General features: G+C 39.1%; 1 protein-coding gene and 2 long non-coding RNA genes across 9 annotated transcripts in view; 2 read left to right on the plus strand and 1 right to left on the minus strand.

Annotated features, from left to right (window-relative positions):
• The window catches only part of LOC309606203, a 910,895-nt gene that overhangs the window by 842,523 nt on the left and 49,969 nt on the right, over nt 1-18,403 (minus strand). The gene's annotated exons all lie outside the window — the stretch shown is intronic.
• LOC309606206 overlaps nt 1-18,403 on the plus strand; it is a 404,244-nt gene that overhangs the window by 114,429 nt on the left and 271,412 nt on the right. The window lies entirely within an intron of this gene.
• ELMOD1 (ELMO domain containing 1) overlaps nt 1-18,403 on the plus strand; it is a 129,949-nt gene that overhangs the window by 24,226 nt on the left and 87,320 nt on the right. For 6 of the 7 annotated variants that reach the window (XM_082342986.1, XM_082342987.1, XM_082342988.1 and 3 more), the window contains one exon: nt 9,125-9,171. The exons of the other annotated variant lie outside the window; for it this stretch is intronic. The gene's annotated coding sequence lies outside the window, so the exon portion shown is untranslated. The remainder of the gene's footprint in view (nt 1-9,124; nt 9,172-18,403) is intronic. 7 annotated transcript variants of the gene reach the window in all.

An 18,403-nucleotide genomic window follows, 5' to 3' on the forward strand; every position in this document is an offset into this window, starting at 1 on the left:
AAGACTGGGGTTGGCTGCATGAACACAGCCTGTAGGAGCTAGTGCACCACAGCTAGCTGGAAGGGAGTCTGGGAAAAAGTCTGGAACTGCCTAAGGGTCAAGAGACCATTGTTTCAGGGTGTGTGAGGAGAGGGGATTCAGAGCACCACCTAAACGAGCTCCAGAGATGGGCGTGAGCCACAGCTATCAGCGTGGACAACACAGACGAGCATGAAAAGCTAAGGCAGCTGTTGCAGCCACCAAGAAGCCTGTGTGCAAGCACAGGTCACTATCCACATCTCCCCTCCTGAGAGCCTGTGCAGCCCACCACTGCCAGGGTCCTGTGATCCAGGTACAACTTCCCGGGAGAACACACGGCGCGTCTCAGTCTGGTGCAACGTCATGCCAGCCACTGCCGCCACAGGCTCGCCCTGCATTCCGTACCCCTCCCTCCCCCAGCCTGAGTGAGCCAAGTCAGCTGATACTTTAACCCCATCCTGTCTGGGTGAAGAAGAGATGCCTCAGGCCACCTACATGCAGAGGTGGGGCCAAATCCAAAGCTGAACCCCAGGAACTGTGTGAACAAAGAAGAGAAAGGGAAATTTCTCCCAACAGCCTCAGGAGCAGTGGATTAAATCTCCACAATCAACTTGATGTACCCTGCATCTGTGGAATATCTGAATAGACAATGAATCATCCCAAAATTGAGGCGGTGGACTTTGGGAGCAACTGTAGACTTGGGGTTTTCTTTCTGCATCTAATTTGTTTCTGGTTTTATGTTTATCTTAGATTAGTACTTAGAGTTAATTATCATTGGTAGATTTGTTTATTGATTTGGTTGCTCTCTTCCTGTTTTTTTAATATATAGATATATATTTTTTTTCCTTTTTCTCTTTGTGAGTGTGTATCTGTATGCTTCTTTGTGTGATTTTGTCTGTATAGCTTTGTTTTTACCATTTGTCCTAGGGTTCTGTCTGTCTGATTTTTTTTTTTTTTTAGTATAGTTTTTAGCGCTTGTTATCATTGGTGGATTTGTTTTTTGGTTTGGTTGCTCGTTCTTTCTTTTTTATGACTTTTTAATTTTTAATAATTTTTAAAAATTTTAATAACTATATTTTATTTTATTTATTTTTTCTTTCTTTCTTTCTTTTTCTCCCTTTTCTTCTGAGCTGTGTGGCTGACAGGGTCTTGGTGCTTTGGCCGGGTGTCAGGCCTGTGCCTCTGAGGTGGGAGAGCCAAGTTCAGAACATTGGTCCACCAGAGGCCTCCCAGCTCCACATAAAATCAAATGTCAAAAGCTCTCCCAGAGATCTACATCTCAATGCTAAGACCCAGCTCCACTCAATGACCAGCAAGCTACAGTGCTGGACAACCTATGCCAAGACAGGAACACAACCCCACCCATTAGCAGAGAGGCTGCCAAAAATCATAATAAGGTCACAGACACCCCAAAACACAGCACTGCATGCAGTCCTGCCCACCAGAAAGACAAGATCCAGTGTCATCCACCAGTCCCCTCAACCAGGAAGCCTACACAAGCCACTGAACTAAACTTAGCCAATGGGGACAGACACCAAAAACAACGGGAACTATGAACTTGCAGCCTGCACAAAGGAGACCACAAAAACAGTAAGTTAAGCAAAATGAGAAGACAGAGAAATATGCAGCAGATGAAGGAGCAAGCTAAAAACCCACCAGACCAAACAAATGAAGAGGAAATAGGCAGTCCACCTGAAAAAGAATTCAGAGTAGTGATAGTAAAGATGATCCAAAATCTTGGAAATAGAATGGAGAAAATACAAAAAATATTTAACAAGGACCTAGAAGAACTAAAGACCAAAAAACAATGATGAAAAACAACACAATAAATGAAACTTAAAATTCTCTAAAAGGAATCAATAGCAGAATAAGTGAAGCAGAAGAACGGATAACTGACCTGGAAGATAAAATAATGGAAATAACTACCACAGAGCAGAATAAAGAAAAAAGAATGAAAAGAATTGAGGACAGTCTCAGAGACCTCTGGGACAACATTAAACACACCAACATTCGAATTATAGGGGTCCCAGAAGAAGAAGAAAAAAAGAAAGGGACTGAGAAAATACTTGAAGAGATTATACTTGAAAACATCCCTAATATGGGAAAGGAAATAGTCAATCAACTCCAGGAAGCTCAGAGAGTCCCATACCAGATAAATCCAAGGAGAAACACGCCAAGACACATATTAATCAAACTATGAAAAATTCAATACCACAAAAAATATTAAAAGCAGCAAGGGAAAACAACAAATAACATACAAGGGAATCCCCATAAGGTTAACAGCTGAACTTTCAGCAGAAACTCTGCAAGCCTGAAGGGAGTGGCAGGACATATTTAAACTGATGAAAGGGAAGAACCTACAACCAAAATTATTCTACCCAGCAAGGATCTCATTCAGATTTGATGGAGAAATTAAAACCTTTACAGACAAGCAAAAGCTGAGAGAGTTCAGCACCACCAAACCAGCTCTACAACAAATGCTAAAGGAACTTCTCTAGGCAGGAAAAACAAGAGAAGGAAAAGACCTACAATAACAAACCCAAAACAATTAAGAAAATGGTAATAGGAACACACGTATCAATAACTACCTTAAAAATAAATGGATTAAATGCTCCAACCAAAAGACATAGACTGGCTGAATGGATACAAAAACAGGACCCGTATATATGCAGTTTACAAGAGACCCACTTCAGACCTAGGGACACATACAGACTGAAAGTGAGGGGATGGAAAAAGATATTCCATGCAAATGGAAATCAAAAGAAAGCTGAAGTAGCAATTTTCATATCACACAAAATATACTTCAAAATAAAGACTATTACAAGAGACAAAGAAGGACACTACATAATGATCAAAGGATCAAACCAAGAAGAAGATATAACAATTGTAAATATTTATGCACCCAACATAGGAGCAGCTCCATACATAAGGCAAATGCTAGCAGCCATAAAAGGGGAAATTGACAGTAACACAATCATACTAGGGGCCTGTAACACCCCATTTTCACCACTGGACAGATCATCCAAAATGAAAATAAATAAGGGAACACAAGCTTTAAATGATACATTAAACAAGATGGACTTAATCGATATTTATAGGACCTTCCATCCAGAAACAACAGAATACACTTTCTTCTCAAGTGCCCATGGAACATTCTCCAGGATAGATCATATCTTGGGTCACAAATCAAGCCGTGGTAAATTTAAGAAAATTGAAATCATATCAAGTATCTTTTCCAACCACAACACTATGAGACTAGATATCAATTACAGGAAAAAATCTGTAAAAAGTAGAAACACATGGAGGCTAAACAATACATTACTGAATAACCAAGAGATCACTGAAGAAATCAAAGAGGAAATCAAAAAATACCTAAAAACAAATGACAATGAAAACACGACGACCCAAAACCTATGGGATGCAGCAAAAGCAGTTCTAAGAGGGAAGTTTATAGCAATACAATCCTACCTCAAGAACAAGAAACATCTTAAATAAAACAACCTAACCTTACACCTAAAGCAATTAGACTAAGAAGAACAAAAAAAACCCCAAAGTTAGCAAAAGGAAAGAAATCATAAAGTTCAGATCAGAAATAAATGAAAAAGAAATGAAGGAAATAATAGCAAAGATCAAGGAAACTAAATGCTGGTTCTTTGAGAAGATAAACAAAATTGATAACCCATTAGCCAGACTCATCAAGAAAAGGAGAAGACTCAAATCAATAGAATTAGAAATGAAAGAGGAGAAGTAACAACTGACACTGCAGAAATACAAAGGATCATGAGAGATTACTACAAGCAACTATAGGCCAATAAAATGGACAACCTGGAAGAAACGGACAAATTCTTAGAAAAGCACAACCTTCTGAGACTGAACCAGGAAGAAATAGAAAATATAAACAGACCAATCACAAACACTGAAATTGAAACTGTGACTAAAATTTTCCAACAAACGAAAGCTGAGGACCAGATGGCTTCACAGGTGAATTCTATCAAACATTTAGAGAGGAGCTAACACCCATCCTTCTCAAACTCTTCCAAAATATAGCAGAGGGGGGAACACTCCCAAACTCATTCTATGAGGCCACCATCACCCTGATACCAAAACCAGACAAAGATGTCACAAAGAAAGAAAACTACAGGCCAATATCACTGATGAACATAGATGCAAAAATACTCAACAAAATACTAGCAAACAAAATCCAACAGCACATTAAAAGGACTATACACCATGTTCAAGTGGGGTTTATCCCAGATTGCAAGGATTCTTCAATATACGCAAATCAATGTGATACACCATATTAACAAATTGAAGGATAAAAACCATATGATCATGTCAATAGACACAGAAAAAGCTTTCAACAAAATTCAACACCCATTTGTGATAAAAACCCTCCAGAAAGTAGGCATAGAGGGAAGTTACCTCAACATAATAAAGGTCATATATGACAAACCCACAGCCAACATCATTCTCAATGGTGAGAAACTGAAACCATTTCCTCTAAGATCAGGAACAAGACAAGGTTGTCCACTCTCACCACTGTTATTCAACATAGTTTTGAAAGTTTTAGCCACAGCAATCAGAGAAGACAAAGAAATAAAAGGAATCCAATTCAGAAAAGAAGAAGTAAAACTGTCACTGTTTGCAGATGACATGATACTATACATAGAGAATCCTAAAGATGCTACCAGAAAACTCCTAGAGCTAATCAATGAATTTGGTAAAGTAGCAGGATACAAAATTAATGCACAGAGGGCTTCCCTGGTGGTGCAGTGGTTAAGAATCCGCCTGCCAATGCAGGGGACACGGGTTCGAGCCCTGGTCCGGGAGGATCCCATGTGCCGCGGAGCAGCTAAGCCCATGCGCCACAACTACTGAGCCTGCGCTCTAGAGCCCATGAGCCACAACTACTGAAGCCCATGTGCCACAACTACTGAAGCCCGCGTGCCTAGAGCCTGTGCTCTGCAACAAGAGAAGCCACCACAATGAGAGGCCTGCGCCCCGCAACAAAGAGTAGCCCCCGCTCACTGCAACTAGAGAAAGCCCGCGTGCAGCAGCAAAGACCCAATGCAGCCAAAAATTAAATAAATGAATAAATAAATTTATAAAAAAAAATTAATGCACAGAAATCTCTTGCATTCCTTTACACTTATGATGAAAAATCTGGAAAGGAAATTAAGGAAACACTCCCATTTACCATTGCAGCAACAAGAATAAAATACCTAGGAATAAACCTACCTAAGGAGACAAAAGACCTGTATGCAGAAAACTATAGACACTGATGAAAAAAATCAAAGACGTTACAAACAGATGGAAAGGTATATCATGTTCTTGGATTGGAAGAATCAACATTGTGAAAATGATTATATGTAAAATGTAAAATAGATATTTACATTTTACAAATGTAAAATAGATAGCTAGTGGGACGCAGCCACATGGCACAGGGAGATCAGCTTGGTGCTTTGTCTCCACCTAGAGGGGTGGGATAGAGAGTGTGGGAGGCAGATGCAAGAGGGAGGAGTTATGGGGATATATGTATATGTATAGCTGATTCACTTTTTTATAAAGTAGAAACTAACACACCATTGTAAAGCAATTATACTCCAATAAAGATGTTAAAAAAAAAAAAAAAGCATCAGCCCATGATGGTAAACTGGAAATAAACTTAAAGAAAAAAAAGAATATTGCCTGGCATATGGTAAGCAGTTTGAAAATATTGGCTGTTATTCACAAAATCTTAAGCTGAGACTAAATTTTTTAAATTAAATTTTATTTTTAAATGTACTGTATACAAAATTTATAAAAACATTATCATTTCAAATTAGGCAAATTGTAACAATGGAACAGTATTTGCTTTGTGGATTGTCTTTTATTTATGTATAAACATTATGAGTCCACAAGCATTTTGGTTGTTACAGGGCATACAGTAGTTAGAATCTGAAGGACTACATAGACAGTATTGTATTGGGCAAAACGTTCGTTCAGAAAATCCCGAACGAACTTTCTGGCCCACCAAATAGCCTTTTCCATCTCATGTAGGGATTCAGATTTAAAGAAAGGAATTCTTTTCCCTGTAGTTGAGTCTCTCATTCCCTGCAGTGCTCAATAGATGGATTGGCTTCTAAGAGGTAGGGTCAGCCTGTGGTACTTTACAAAGAGCCTCGGTGGCTTCTTGCTCATAAGAAGCAAGGCAAGTTCCTTGATGCCAGGTAAGAGGATGAATTTTCAGAAGCAACAGACCATTCCTTGTGCCCCAAGGGTCATGTAACCCCGCACACAGCACTGAAGTGTCAGTCGATGTCCAGAGAACAATCATTTGATCCTTCCCTTCAGAATAGGGCAGGACAATATCCCTGTACACATGGAGAGAAATTACTGCAGATAAGGGGAAAGGGTCAGGAAACCAGGATTATGATTATATTCTTTACTTTGGTTTAAAAAAAATACAGGGTTTTTTTTCTTCCAATGGGGAGATTTTTTGTTTGTTTTATTAGTGCTGTTATTGAACAGTGCTGTTAAAGGAGTGAATTTCTCGAGAAAGATGCAGAGTTCATTTCAATAAATATGTATTGAGCACTGAATGTACCAGGCACTGTATGAGGCCCTGGGGCTTCCCTCATGCCTTGGAGGAGCATGTAGTCCAGAGGGAAAAGAAACATGAAATAGATCATTTCAGAACAATATGAGATATTTAAAATATAGCAGGTAATTCTGATATCCACCCTGGGTTAAAAACCTCTTTAGAAACGATGTTACAGGGAAGGGATAGCACCCAGAGCTGTTTCCGTGTTCTCCTTGTGTGCTGTGAAACAGGTGGCTTTGGAGCTAATGTCTGACCAAAAAAGGCTGAAATTTATGTAAATAATACCTCAATAAGTCTGAATTAAACAAAAAGTTAATATAAGTGTTTTTCAATTAGTGAGACAGATATAAACAAGACAAGTAACTTATATTTCATCAAGTTAAAGTCTGGTGCATAAAACAGGCTGGTGTGTAAAATACTTGAGAAGTCTATCAGGGCTACTGTTTTATTAGAGGGCTGAGCAAACAAAAAGTAAACTCAAATGCTTCCTGAGTTTAGGCCTTGCCCAGCCACTTGAGAAATGCTGTTTTGGCTACAAAGGAGTAGATTAACTCAGCACCACTCGTGGAAAAACAGTTCAAAGGACTTTGCTTATCAATAGTGGCTCAGAGTATCGTACATGGCACACCAATTATGATTTGTTCCTGTCTTTTACATAGATTTTCTAGTTAACTGTAATTAGGACATTAACAAGTGTGCCTCCTTTAAAACAAAGCTAGATTTAAAAATAAATTAAGCAGTAATTCTTTTTGCTTTCCTATGGAAAACATTTAGAGAAGTTATTTAATGAGCACCTAACGAGCAGTGAGTTAAATAGCATTTGCAAAAGGCTTTCTTCTACCACCCAAAGCCATTTTTGGTGTTTCCTCTTTGGGGGCAAATAATTAGAACTAATTGTTGTCTTTGTTTCCTGTTTGGGGGACAGATAATTAGAACTAATTATTAGTTCCCTTCACCTGTCCCACCCAACCAGCAAGTCCAATTGATTCTACCTTCTTCATCACCACTGTTGGTGTCCCAGTTCAGGTCACAATTTGCCAGAATTTATCTAAACAGTCTCCTAAGTGATTCTTAACTTGACAAAATGATCTTTTACTTTAGAGGAGGATATAATAAGAATGAGAAAATAATAATACCAGAAATGAGTAGCAACTCGTTGATTGCATATTATATACATCTAACTATGCTAAGCACCTTACATGCTTTGGTTCATTCAATCCTTAGAACAGTCGTACGAGGCAGTTGTGATTTCTCTCCCCATCTAAGGAGAAGAAAACTGAACCCCAGAGAGATTAAGCAATTTGTCTAAAGCCATTTGGCTATTGGTAGAGCCTCAGACATGAATCCTCTGTCTCCAAAACTTGTGCTCTTAACTACCATGCACACTCTCTGCCATATTTGCCCAAATTTCCCTTAAATAATAAAGATCCTTTGCCATATTAAACTATGTTGCATTACCAGAACAGTGCTGGGCACATAAACATTCAAGAAATTTTTTGTTTTGTTTTGTTTTGATGGACAGACTCAGGAACCCCTATGTACAGGACTGGAAGCTGGAGTATTATAATACTTCATTTATTCCACATCATTATGAAAGAGTTTTTTTTAGGTAAACCAGTTTTCTAGCTAACTGAAATTAAACTATTTAAGGATAATTTTTTTAAATTTTGATAAAATCTTTCTGAAATGTATTCCATTACTTTTTTGCCTCAGTAGTATGACAGTTCTAATTTAATATTATCCTAATGACAAAAAATATTGTTTTGACCAACAAATGTTGCATATGCTGTTTATTTAGTATTTCATCTGGGCTATGGTTTTAATTACCATCTATATGCTGAGGAAGCCCAAATCTTTGTCTCTAACTGGGATTTCTCTCCTGATCTTCAGATCCATGTATTATATATCCACACTCCCACTTACCCTGAAAATTCATAATGAACCAAAGATCCCCAAATACACCTAGACCCCCAAATCTGTATCTCCAGAATTCCATATCTTAGTGAAAGATTACACTGTCTACCTAGTTGCTAGCCATAAACATGGGCATAATGTTTGACTCTTCCTTTTCCTTCCTTAACTACCCCCCCAATCAATCAATCAACAAAAGTCCTATTGATTTTGTCTTCTATATATCTCGCCAATCCAAAACATTCTGTCTCTGTCTTTTGCTTTATCCTGCCATTATTATGTTTGCCTAGATGATTGTAACCTTATAAATGATGCCCCTACCTATAATTTCACCACAATCTAATTTATTCTCTATACTAGAGTGAGATTACATTTTTAAAACTAGAACTCTGATTATGTCACATCCAGGTCTATAATTTTCAATAGTTCTTCACTGCTCATGGGATAAGGTTCAAAGGTCTTTAATATTGCATAAAGCCTTTGATGATCTGACCCCTTCTTGCCCTTCTGTATTTTGCCATCCCTGTTTTTACCTGTTCCTCTCATTGAGCACCACACTAGGTCATATTGAATGTTTCCCCCTCTATACATCATGTATTTTCTTGCTTCTAGGAATTTGCATGTGCTACTTGGGGAACCCCCAGAACCCTACATCTAAGGTAAGCATCTCTCACATTCACTGTCACAGCACCTATTTCTACTTGTAATATTGTGGTTAAGTACCTATTTGTTTTTGGTATCATCTTCTCCTCTGTCTTCCTCAAGACTGTTGGGTCTGGAGGATGGAATTCATGCCCCTCTTGTTCACCCTGTATCCCTAGTGCCTAACTCTGTGTCTAGAGCATAGTAGGCACTAACATATTGTAATAATTTTTTTAAATTTTAGAATAGTTTTAGGTTTACAGAAACATTACAAAGATACTACAGAAAGTTTCCTTATACTAGCACACAGTCTCCTCTATTGTTAACATCTTACATTAATATGATACATTTGTCACAATTAATGGACTGATATTGATACCAAATTTTTAACTAAAATCTATGCTTATTCAGATTTCCCTATCTTTTTAAATTGGGGTATAATTGTTTTACAATGTTGTGTTAGTTTCTACTGTACAGTGAAATGGAGTTCCCTGTGGTATACAGCAAGTTCTCATTAGTTATCTATTTTATACATTTTAGTGTATATATGTCAATCCCAATCTCCCAATTCATCCCACTCCCCATTACCCCTTGGTGTCCATACATTTGTTCTCTACGTTTGTGTCTCTATTTCTGCCTTGCAGACAGGTACCATTTTTCTAGATTCCACATATATGCATTAATATATGATATTTGTTTTTCCCTTTCTGACTTATTTCACTCTGTATGACAGTCTCTAGGTCCATCCACATCTCTACAAATGACCCAATTTCGTTCCTTTTTAGGGCTAATATTCCATTGTATATATGTACCACATCTTCTTTATCCATTCATCTGTCGATGGGCATTGAGGTAGCTTCCATTACTTGGCTGTTGTAAATAGTGCTTCAGTGAACATTGGGGTGTATGTGTCTTTTTGAATTATGGTTTTCTCTGGGTATATACCCAGTAGTGGGATTGCTGTGTCATATGGTAAATCTATTTTTATTTTTTTAAGGAACCTCCATACTGTTCTCCATAGTGGTTGTATCAATTTACATTCCCACCAACAGTGCAAGAGGGTTCCCTTTTCTCTACACCCGCTCCAGCATTTATTGTTTGTACATTTTTTGATGACGCCATTCTGACCCGTGGAAGGTGATACCTTAGTGTAGTTTTGATATTTATTTCTCTAAAACTTAGTGATGTTGAGCATTTTTTCATGTGCCTCTTGGTCATCTGTATGTCTTCTTTGGAGAAATGCCTATTTAGGTCTTCACCCATTTTTGGATTGGGTTGTTTGTTTTTTGATATTGAGCTGCATGAGCTGTTTATATATTTTGGAGATTAATCCTTTGTCCATTGATTCATTTGCAAATATTTTCTCCCATTCTGTGGGTTGTCTTTTCATCTTGTTTATGGTTTCCTTTGCTGTACAAAAGCTTTCACGTTTCATTAGGTTCCATTTATTTTTGCTTTTATTTACATTACTCTAGAAGGTGGGTCAAAAAAGATCTTGCTGTGATTTATGTCAAAGACTGTTTTGCCTGTTTTCCTCTAAGAGTTTTATAGTGTCCAGTCTTACATCTAGGTCTTTAATCCATTTTGAGTTTATTTCTGTGTGTGGTGTTAGGGAGTGTTCTAATTTCATTCTTTTACCTGTAGCTCTCCAGTTTTCCCCACACAATTTATTGAAGAGACTGTCTTTTCTCCATTGTATATTCTTGCCTCCTTTGTCATAGATTAGATGACCATAGGTGCATGGGTTTATCTCTGGGCTTTCTATCCTGTTCCATTGATCTATATTTCTGTTTTGGTGCCAGTACCATATTGTCTTGATTACGGTAGCTTTGTAGTATAGTCTGAAGTCAGGGAGCCTGATTCCTCCAACTCTGCTTTTTTTCTCAAGATTGCTTTGGCTATTCGGGGTCTTTTGTGTCTCCATACACATTTTAAGAATTTTTGTTCTAGTTCTGTGAAAAATGCCATTGGTAATTTGATAGGAATTGCACTGAATCTATAGATTGCTTTAGGTAGTATAGTTATTTTCACAGTATTGATTCTTCCAATCCAAGAACATGGTATATCTCTCCATCTGTTTATGTCATCTTTGATTTCTTTCATCAGTGTTTCATAGTTTTCTGAGTACAGGTCTTTTACCTCCTTGGGTAGGTTTATTCCTAGGTATTTCATTCTTTTTGTTGCAATGGTAAATGGGAATATTTCCTTAATTTCTCTTTCTGATCTTTCGTTGTTAGTTTATAGGAATGCAAGAGATTTCTGTGCATTAATTTTGCATCCTGCAACTTTACCAAATTCATTGATTAGTTCTAGTAGTTTTCTGGTGTCATCTTTAAGATTTTCTATGTATAGTATCAGGTCATCTGCAAACAGTGACAGTTTCACTTCTTCTTTTCCAATTTGTTTTCCTTTTCTTACTTTTTCTCCCCTGATTGCCATGGCTAAGACTTCCAAAACTGTGTTGAGTAATGGTGGCAAGAATGGTCATCCTTGGGCTTCCCTGGTGGCGCAGTGGTTGAGAATCCACCTGCCAATGCAGGGGACACGGGTTCGAGCCCTGGTCTGGGAGGATCCCACATGCCGCGGAGCAACTGGTCCCGTGAGCCACAACTACTGAGCCTGCATGTCTGGAGCCTGTGCTCCGCAGCAAGAGAGGCCGTGACAGTGAGAGGCCCATGCACAGTGATGAAGAGTGGCCCCCGCTTGCCACAACTAGAGAAAGCCCTCGCACAGAAGCAAAGACCCAACACAGCCATAAATAAATAAATAACTAAATTTATTAAAAAAAAAAAAAAAAGAATGGTCATCCTTGTCTTGTTCCTGATCTTAGAGGAAATGCTGTCAGTTTTTCACCATTGAGAATGATGTTTGCTGTGGGTCTCTCGTATATGACCTTTATTATGTTGAGGTAGTGTCCCTCTATGCCCACTTTCTGGAGAGTTTTTATCATAAATTGGTGTTGAATTTTGTCAAAAGCTTTTTATGCATCTATTGAGATGATCACATGGTTTTTATTCTTCAGTTTGTTAATGTAGTGTATCACATTGATTGATTTGCATATATTGAAGAATCCTTGCATCCCTGGGATAAATCCCACTTGATCATGGTGTATGATCGTTTTAATGTGCTGTTGGATTCTGTTTGCTAGTATTTTGTTGAGAATTTTTGTGTCTATATTCATCAGTGATACTGCTCTGTAATTTTCGTTTTTTGTGATATCTTTGATATCTTTTGGTTTCAGGGTGATGCTGACCTCATCGAATGAGTGCATAATCATTTTTTCCTCTGCAATTTTTTGGAATAGTTTGAGAAGGATGGGTGTCAGCTCCTCTCTAAATGTTTGATAGAATTCACCTGTGAAGCCATGTGGTCCTGGACTTTTGTTTGTGGGAAGATTTTTAATCACTGTTTCAATTTCCTTACTTGTGATTGGTCTGTTCATATTTACTATTTCTTACTGGTTCAGTCTTGGAAGATTATACCTTTCTAAGAATTTGTCCATTTCTTCCAGGTTGTCCATTTTATTGGCATATAGTTCCTTGTAGTAGTCTCTTATGATGCTATGTATTTCTGTGGTGTCCATTGTAAGTTCTCTGTTTTCATTTGTAACTTTATTGATTTGAGTCCTCTCCCTCTTTTTCTTAATAAGTCTGGCTAATGGTTTATCAATTTTGTTTATCTTCTCAAAGAACAAGATTTTGGTTTTATTGATCTTTGCTGTTGTTTTCTTTTTTTCTATTTCATTTATTTCTGCTCTAATCTTTATGATTTCTTTATTTCTACTAAATTTGGGGGGTTTGTTGTTGTTCTTCTTCTTTCTCTAGTTGTTTTAAGTGTAGGGTTAGATTGTTTATTTGAGATTTTTCTTGTTTCTTGAGGTAGGATTGTATTGCTTTAAACTTCCCTCTTAGGACTGCTTTTGCTGCATCCCATAGGTTTTGTGTTGTTGTGTTTTAGTTGTCATTTGTCTCTAGGTAGTTTTTGATTTCCTCTTTGATTTCTTCAGTGATCTCTTGGTTATTTAGTTGCACATTGTTTAGCCTCCATGTGTTTGTGTTTTTTACAGTTTTTTTCCTGTAATTGATTTCTAATCTCATAGCATTGTGGTCGGAAAAGATGCTTGGTACAATTTCCTATTTCTTAAATTTACCAAGGCTTGATTTGTGACCCAAGGTGTGATCTACCCTGAAGAATATTACATGTGCACTTGAGAAGAAAGTGTATTCTTCTGTTTTCAGATGGAATGTCTTATAAATATCAATTAAATCTATCTGGTTTATTGTGTCATTTAAAGCTTGTGTTTCCTTATTGATTTTCTGTCTGGATGATCTGTCCATTGGTGTAAATGAGGTGTTAAAGTCCCCCACTATTATTGTGTTACTGTCGATATCTCCTTTTATAACTGTTAACATTTGCCTTATGTATTGAGGTGCTCCTATGTTGGGTGCACATATATTTATAATTGTTATATCTTCTTGGATTGATCTCTTAATCATTATGTAGTGTCCTTCATTGTCTTTTGTAACAGCCTTTATCTTAAAGTCTATTTTATCTGATATGAGTATTGCTACTCCAGCTTTCTTTTGATTTATGTTTGCATGGAATATCCTTTTCCATCCCCTCACTTTCAGTCTGTATGAGTCCCTAGGTCTGAAATGGGTCTCTTGTAGACAGCATATATATGGTTCTTGTTTTTGTATCCATTCAGCCAGTCTGTGCCTTTTGGTTGGAGCATTTAACCCATTTACATTTAAGGTAATTATCAATATGTATGTTCCTATTACCATTTTCTTAATTTTTTTGGATTTGTTTTTGTAGGTCTTTTTCTTCTTTTGTGTTTTCCACTTAGAGAAGTTCCTTTAGCATTTGTTGTAGAGCTGGTTTGGTGGTGCTGAATTCTCTTAGCTTTTGCTTGTCTGTAAAGCTTTTGATTTCTCTGTTGAATCTGAATGAGATCCTTGCTGGGTAGAGTAATCTTAGTTGTAGGTTTTTCCCTTTCATCACTTTAAATGTGTCCTGCCACTCCCTTCTGGCCTGCAGGGTTTCTGCTGAAAAATCAGCTGATAACCTTATGGGGATTCCCTTGCATGTTATTTGTTGCTTTCCCTTGCTGCTTTTAATATTTTTTCTTTGTATTTAGTTTTTGATTGTTTGATTAACATGTGTTTCAGCATGTTTCTCCTCGGTTTTATCCTGTATGGGACTCTCTGCACTTCCTGAACTTGATTGACTATTTCCTTTCCCATGTTAGGGAAGTTTTCAACTATAATCGCTTCAAATATTTTCTCAGACCCTTTCTCTTTCTCTTCTTCTTCTGGGACCCCTATAATTCGAATGTTGGTGCGTTTAATGTTGTCCCAGAGGTCTCTGAGAGTGTTCTCAATTCTTTTCGTTCTTTATTCTGCTCTGCAGCAGTTATTTCCACCATTCTATCTTGCAGCTCACTTATCCATTCTTCTGCCTCAGTTATTCTGCTATTGATTCCTTCTAGAGTATTTTTATTTTCAGTTATTGTGTTGTTCATCACTGTTTGTTCTTTAGTTCTTCTAGGTCTTTGTTAAACGTTTCTTGTATTTTCTCCCTTCTGTTTCTGAGATTTTAGATCACCTTTACTATCATTACTCAGGTAGACTGCTTATTTCCTCGTCATTTGTTTGGGCTTATGGTTTTTTACTTTGCTCCATCATCTGCAACATATTTCTCTGTATTGTCATTTTGTTTAGCTTACTGTGTTTGGGGTCTCCTTTCTGCAGGCTGCAGGATCATAGTTCCTCTTCTGGTGCCTGCCCCCAGTGGGTGAGCTTGGTCCAGTAGCTTGTGTAGGCTTCCTGGAGCGGGGGACTGGTACCTGTGTTCTGGTGGGTGGAGCTGGATCTTGTCCCTCTGATGGGCAGGGCCATGTCTGGTGATGTGTTTTGTGGTGTTTGTGAGCTTAGTATGACTTTAGGCAGCCTTTCTGCTAATGGGTGGAGTTGTGTTCCTGTCTTGCTATTTGTTTGCTGTGAGGCCTCCAGCAGTGGAGTTTGCTGGGTGTTGGGTGGAGCTGGGTCTTGATGTTGAGATGGGGACCTCTAGGAGAGCTCTTGCTGATTAATATTCCCTGGGACTGGTAGTTCTTTGTTGGTCCAACATCCTGGACTCAGCTCTCCCACCTCAGAGACTCAGGCCCAAACCTTGTCCAGAGCACAAAGACCCTGCAAGCCACATGGCACAGAAGGAAAGGAAAAAAAAAAAAACTGAACAAACAAAACCCCAAGACTAATGGTAAAAGCAAAACCAAACACAGACACACACACACACAGACACACACACACACACACACACACACACACACACACACACAAAGAGAGAAAACAAAAAAGAAGAGAGCAACTGAACAAATAAACGAACCCAAAAATGAAAACAAACACTAAAAACTAAACTAACAAAAATAAAAAACAAAAACAAGTCAGAAGCAGAAAGCAAACTCTAGGTAGGTCTCTGGACCTGCTGTGGGCACTGTGGGGCCAGCTCAGACTCTGACCTGGCCCAACTTCTGTGTGTACTTGCCCCCAACGTCCACAGCCTCAATTGTGGGAAAGCTCATCTTTTCAGATATTCCACAGATGCAGGGTTTACCAAGCCGATTGTGGGGATTTAATCAGCCCCCCCTGCGGCTGCATAGAGAGATTTCCCTTCCTCTTCTTTGGTCACACTACCCCTGGAGTTCAGCTTTTGTTCTGGCCCCACCAAAACCAAAGCATGTGGTTTTGGTATGTGGGCCACCCTCAGGCGTCTGTTCTCCCCTCAGGCGTCTGTTCTCCCCCCAGGCAAGAGGGTGAGAAAGCAGCAGCTGATTTGGGTTCACTGGCTCACTCAGGCTGGGGAGAAGGAGGGATTGCAGTCACAACTGGGTTCTGCAGTGAGTGCCTGCAATGGCAGAGGCCAGCAGGAAGTTATAACAGCCTGAGGCATGCTGTGCACTCTCCTAGGGAAGTTGGTCCCAGATTGCAGGACCCTTGGCAATGGAGGGCTGCAGAGGCTCCCAGGAAGGTGTGGGCAGTGACCTGTGCTTGGTCTCAGGATGCTTGGTTGCAGTGGTGGCAGTGGTAGCCACCGCGCCCACCTCTGGGGTCCGAGGTAGCAGCCGTGGCTCGCACCCACCTGGAGCTCATTTAGGCAGTGCCCTGCTGTCTGTGAGCACACAGAGAAAGACATTCCTATGGTGGGCCCATCCTTCTATTTGAGCACCCCACAACAATGGTCACTTACTCTCTGGTAGGCCCAGACTTCTTCCCAAACTCCCTCAGCTGTGGCACACTAGCCGCCTCAGGCTGTCTTCATGCAGCCAATCCCAGTCCTCTCCCTGGGGTCTGACTTCCGAAGCCTGAGCCTCAGCACCCAGCCCCCACCCACCCTGGTGTGCAAACAAGAATCTCAGGCCGGGGAGTGCTGGTCGACACTGATCCTCTGGACAGGATTCTCTCTGCTTTGCCCTCCGTACCCCTGTTGCTGCACTTTCCTCTGAGGCTCCAAAGCTCCCCCTGTCCCCGCCAGTGAGGAGGCTTCCCAGCATGTGGAAGCTTTTCCTACCTTCACAATAAAGTGAAGCACAATAAAACAAGGTATGCTTGTATGTCCAGCCTGTATTTAAGGGGTAAAGAGTTATGCTCCACCTCCTTGAGGGCAGAGTATCTACAGAAATTATTTGGAATTCTTTTGTGTGAAAGATTTATGTACACTTATTCATGTATTCAGTCATTTATTTATATCAGTATGGAGTCATGGATATTTATTTTATACTTTGAGTTATTATCCAATAATACTTTATTTATTTTGTTACTCAAATTGTTCTGCTTTGACCATCAGGAGCTCCTGTGTTTATTTGATATATCCCCAGTTGTTTGTCTTTTGAGCACTTCCTTACTTTCTGGCACAAGAAGACAGAGCAGGCTTACCTTGTATATTTCCTGCCCAAACACTAGAATCAGCCATTTTTCCAAGGAGCACTGGTTCCTTTAACTGGAGAATGTATTTGAAACCATGATCTGGGCTCTGGGTGGGCACTAACAGTTTTTAATTGAAATTTGGGTTTGTTTTTAAAAGACCCAAATGTACAAAGAATAATATACATTCCCACCACTCAAAATGAACACATTTTTCCTCTTTATTTTGCTTTTTAATAAATAAAACATTCATAAAAGTGAAGGCCATTTTCCCACTCCCCGATCCTAAAACACTCCCTCTTTTCCCAGAAACAACCACAATCATAAGTTGACATGTAGAAATTTTTTTCAAGCATGCATGAAATATTTACAGAAATAGCTATGTATTAAAGAAAATACTGGCAAAACTCACAACAAACAAAAGTCCAGCCACCAGATGGCTTTAGAGGTGAATTCTACCAAACATTTAGAGAAGAGTTGACACCTATCCTTCTCAAACTATTCCAAAAAATTGCAGAGGAAAAAATGCTTCTGCACTCATTCGATGAGGCCAGCATCACTCTGATACCAAAACTAGACAAATATATCACACAAAAAGAAAATTACAGGCCAATATCACTGATGAACATAGATGCAAAAACCTCAACGAAATATTAGCAAATTGAAGCCAACAGTACACTAAAAGGATCATTTACCATACTCAAGTGGAATTTATCCCAGGGATGCAAGGATGGTTCAGTATCCACAAACCAATCAGTGCGATATACCACATTAACAAGTTGAAGAATAAAAACCATATGATTGAGAGGGGCAAGAGACAAGATGGCAGAGCAGAAGAAATTGAGTTCATCTCCTCTCATGAAAAAAACAAAATCACAACTAACTACTGAACAACCATCAACAAAAAAGACTTGAACCTACCGAAAAAGATATTCTACACCCAAAGACAAAGAAGAAGCCACAATGAGATGATAGGAGGGGTGCTTTTGCAATATAATCAAATCCCATACCTGCCAGATGGGTGACCCACAAACTAGAAAATAATTATATTGCAGAGGTTCTCCCACAGGAGTGAGAGTTGTGAGCCCCACATTATGCTCCTCACCCTGGGGGTCTGGCATCAGGTGGAGGAGCCTCCAAAACATCTGCTGTTGAAGGCCAGTGGAGCTTGAATGCAGGAGCTCCACAGAACTGGGGGAAACAGAGACTCCACTCTTGGAGGTCACACACAAGGCTTCACATGCATTGGGACCCAGAGCAAAGCAGTGACTCCATAGAAGCCTGGGTCAGACATATCTGCATTTCTTGGAGGGTCTTCTGACAT

The sequence above is a fragment of the Balaenoptera borealis genome (genome assembly GCF_965194805.1).
Source record: "Balaenoptera borealis genome assembly, chromosome: 11".
In the NCBI taxonomy this organism is placed as follows: Eukaryota; Metazoa; Chordata; class Mammalia; order Artiodactyla; family Balaenopteridae; genus Balaenoptera; species Balaenoptera borealis.